The sequence below is a fragment of the Corylus avellana genome, chromosome 1 (assembly GCF_965113065.1).
Source record: "Corylus avellana chromosome 1, dhCorAvel1.hap1.2, whole genome shotgun sequence".
Taxonomy (NCBI): domain Eukaryota; kingdom Viridiplantae; phylum Streptophyta; class Magnoliopsida; order Fagales; family Betulaceae; genus Corylus; species Corylus avellana.
Window position 1 is genome coordinate 42,997,021 of NC_142490.1, and position 4,076 is coordinate 43,001,096.

Here is a 4,076-nt window from a genome sequence, read left to right on the forward strand (position 1 = left end):
GGTTAGAATTGCATTGAATGCCACATGTCAAGGACTAGAAAATTTCTTAATGGTTTATAAATAATCTCATTCGAATGAGATTGAGGCTCGCTCGCTCGAATGAGACATCTGTTAGAGAGCGCATTCCCAATAGAAGAGTTAAATTGTACTTTTATCTAAAATGACTAATTAGATTTGTAAAAAACCCTCATATTGGATTAGCAAAAAAAAAAAAAAAAAAGCAAAATGGATATTTGATTGGATTAGCAAAAAATAAAGCAACATGTAGCAGCACTTTTCAAATGAGCCATTTTATTTTTTATTGTTTCTCTCACGTATTTTGTCTTTTTTTCAAAACTTTTCCCACTTTTCAAATGATTATTATGAGAATATTCTTTCATAATTTTTAATAAAAAGATATTTCATAAATATGATTGATATTACTATGAGAATATGGTTTTCATACTTCACGTTGTCAAATACAACATTTGAAAAATATAACAGTTGACAAATATAATTATTATAAAATACAACCGTTTCAAAGGTTTATTACTCTTATTAGCAAAAAGGTGACATGTTAATATGACACGTCACCCTATATTTAATTTATATATATATATATATAGTATATTATTTATTTAGTATTTGTCAAAAAAATATTAAGTAATTAACGATTGTAAGTAATTAGTATTATACGGTTTTGCAGAGTTTTATGCTTTCTGTAAGAGCTGTTTGTATTGATATGCACTATAAGAGCTTTAATATATATATATGATCGTCATCTTTAATCAATAAAATTCTAAAGAGTTAGTAACGTGTCAATATGTGACACGTCACTAAAGGGTGACATGTTAGAATTTGATACGTCACTAAATTCTCATTCGTGATTTCCAATTTGCTTACCCACTATACATGTTGCTAAGGACACGTCACTAATGGGCCGTTTCAAAAATCTATAATTTTTGTAGTGCTAGGATACGCAACCTACGGCAAATGACATGAAAAAAACAATGTCAAGCAATTGACGACGTGTATTTCATTGTTCACTTCGTTTAAAAAACGACATGAATTAGTTTTTTTTTTTTTTTTTTTAAGTGAATTATTATACCCCCTGCCCTATAAATTAGGGCTGGCAAAACTGGTTCACATATCAAGTTCATGTCAACCCAGTTAACTGTCAACTTGTTTACGTCAAACCGAACCTGACATGTTTATTAAATAGGTCATAAATGGGTGACTCGTTTATGACCCAAATAGGTTTAACCTAAACCCTAACCTTAAAATTACGTGTCGATTTCGTGAGTCGCATATTAAATTGTCAGTCCTCCTATAAATAAGAGCCTATTGTAGTACGTAAATTTCAGAGTTCTTCCTCACTTTCGTGCTTTCCAATCCCTTCAAGAATTCTCCACCAACTAAAGCTTCACAGTGCTCCTCGCCGGTACCCTCTGACGAATCACCTTCGCCTATTTTCTGTCTCTCCACATATTTCTTTTGCTAGACTACTTGTATGAGGTCAACTATCCTAATATTACTTAAGTTGCTTCAAACAAGGGGCATTATGCCCCTTCCATCCAGGCATCCACGCGTTTATTAAATCCAGTTTAAAGTGGTAATGATAAAATCTCTAATATGTTTATTTATTTAATTAATGTGTTATACTATATACGCATATGGAATTAACTAATCAAAAATCATATATACTGAAGGCAACGTCATGATGACCTTCTCCATCACATTGTGGTTGCTTTTCGAAATTGTAAACTTGAATCATAAAAATACTACTCCTTGATACCCAAGGCGGACATGACGAATATTTCTCATAAACCGGCGCCGACTTTCATTGTCACTTGTCACTTGTCAAAAATAAGTGTACGTTATGAAATTCTTTGATCAATTAAAATTAAAATCAGAATAAAAGTTAGATTTGTTTTCCTTCGACACTTTTTAAAAGAAATATTGAATCCTCGCCAATAATTGTAAGATAAATGTTTGTATGCATGGTTTCCATCTTTCTTTCATTTTTTGTCCATTTCCGTACAAGAGATTGACAAATTCACTATTAAATTTGTAGGATAATAAAAATTATTCTTTCAACTATCTTTATATAGTGAATTGATAAATCTATTATTGAATTTTTGTGATACCCATATGAGTCTATGAATTAAATGGTTGATCCATTAGATTTACAAAAAGAGATAATTGAAATAATGATGTATACGTAATATGCCGCAAATTGAGGAAAAATGAGTCCCAATAATTTTGACTGAAACTAAAACCTCTATACAGTGTTAGACTATATCATGGAGTTTAAAAATAATAGTCACAGTTGAAAACTATTATTGACTTATAATTGAAGAATATCACCAAGCAAGTCACACTTGAAGATTATCACTGAGTTATAGTCGAAGTCTAGTTATAGTTAAAGACTAAGTGTTAGAAGTCTATTTATATCTAATTTGATTCTTCTATAAATAGAAGCATGTTATATTGTAAACAACACTATGAGAAATAGGAGATTAATGTAGCATCCAGGCTTTATCCTAGGACATAAATCGAACTGAGGCAATTTCTGTGTCATTATCTTATTATTTTTTGTTTTATTATTTATGCATTGTTAATAATATGAGAAAAATATAAAAAAGCCCTCCAAACTACCAGTTATTTGTAATATAGTCCCCTAATGTTCAAAATGTATTAAAGTAGCTCCCAAACTACCAAAATGTATAAAAACGGCAAATAAAATAATAAAATAATTGTAAAAAATACAAACAAAAAAAAGTAAAAAATACAAAAAAAAAGGCGAATAAATACAAAAAAAAAAAAAAAAAAAATTGTTTGGAATAAATAAATAATTAGTCACTATAGTTAGCTTAAATTATAAATTGCTTCATATCGTATTAAAGTAAAATCAATGGGCGAATAAAAACAATTTTTTAACAGAATTTGACTCCATAGACTAAATTGTTTTTTTTTTTTTGGAAAAATATAAAAAAGCCCTCCAAACTACCAACCGTTTTCGATTTAGCCCCCTAATGTTCCAAAAGTGATAAAGTAGTCTCCCAAACTACCAAACTATTGCATTTTGGCCACTCCGTTAGTCAAAACCGTCAATTTAGACGAAAACTGCAAAACAGCGTCGTTTTGTTATGGGTAAGTTACTATAATGCCCTTTTATGAAAAAAAAAATGGGAAAAATATAAAAAAGTCCCCCAAATTACCAGCTGTTTTCATTTTAGCCCCATAATGTTCAGAAAGTGATAAAGTAGCCCCCAACAAAACGACGTCGTTTTGCAGTTTCCGTCCAAACTGATGGTTTTAACTAAGGGAGTGGCCAAAATGCAATAGTTTGGTAGTTTGGGGGCTACTTTATCACTTTTGAAACATTAGAGGGCTAAATCGAAAACGGCTGATAGTTTAGGGGGCTTTTTTATATTTTTTTCTTTTTTTTTTGGAATATCTCAAGAACCATACCTTTGATTTTACTTTAATACGACATGAATAGTCACTATAGTTGGCCTAAAATAATCCCTGTAGTTGGCCTAAATTATTTATTTATTCCATTTTTTTTTTTTTGCCCATTGTTTTTTTAATAAATTGTTTGGTTTTTTTTTTTTTATTATTTTATTATTTTATTTGTTAAAAGAATAGGGGTATTATAGGAATATAAAAATATAAGTGGTCATTTTTATACGTTTTGATAATTTGAGGCTACTTTAGTACATTTTGAACATTTAAGAACTATGTTATAAACATTGATAGTTTGAGGCTTTTTTATATTTTTTCCTAATAATATTGTTGGTACAATAAATTTGATGGATAAGGGTGCATGGAGACCGACCTGGATCGTACCCAAATTAATTCAACATGCCTGGTCTATTCAATGGACCCTTGCATTTGAAATTTGGGCATGCGTCGGCGGATTTGGATCATTGTGCATGCATGTGGTCCAACTATGCAGAGAAAAGGACATGCATTCAAAGGATTTATCTCTCCAAAGTCCAAACAGTCGCTATAAATTTCGTTGTCTTGAAATTTCACTACAGTATATTGCGGCTCCAGGATTCCGATTGAGATCTGCTGCCACATGTCCAACA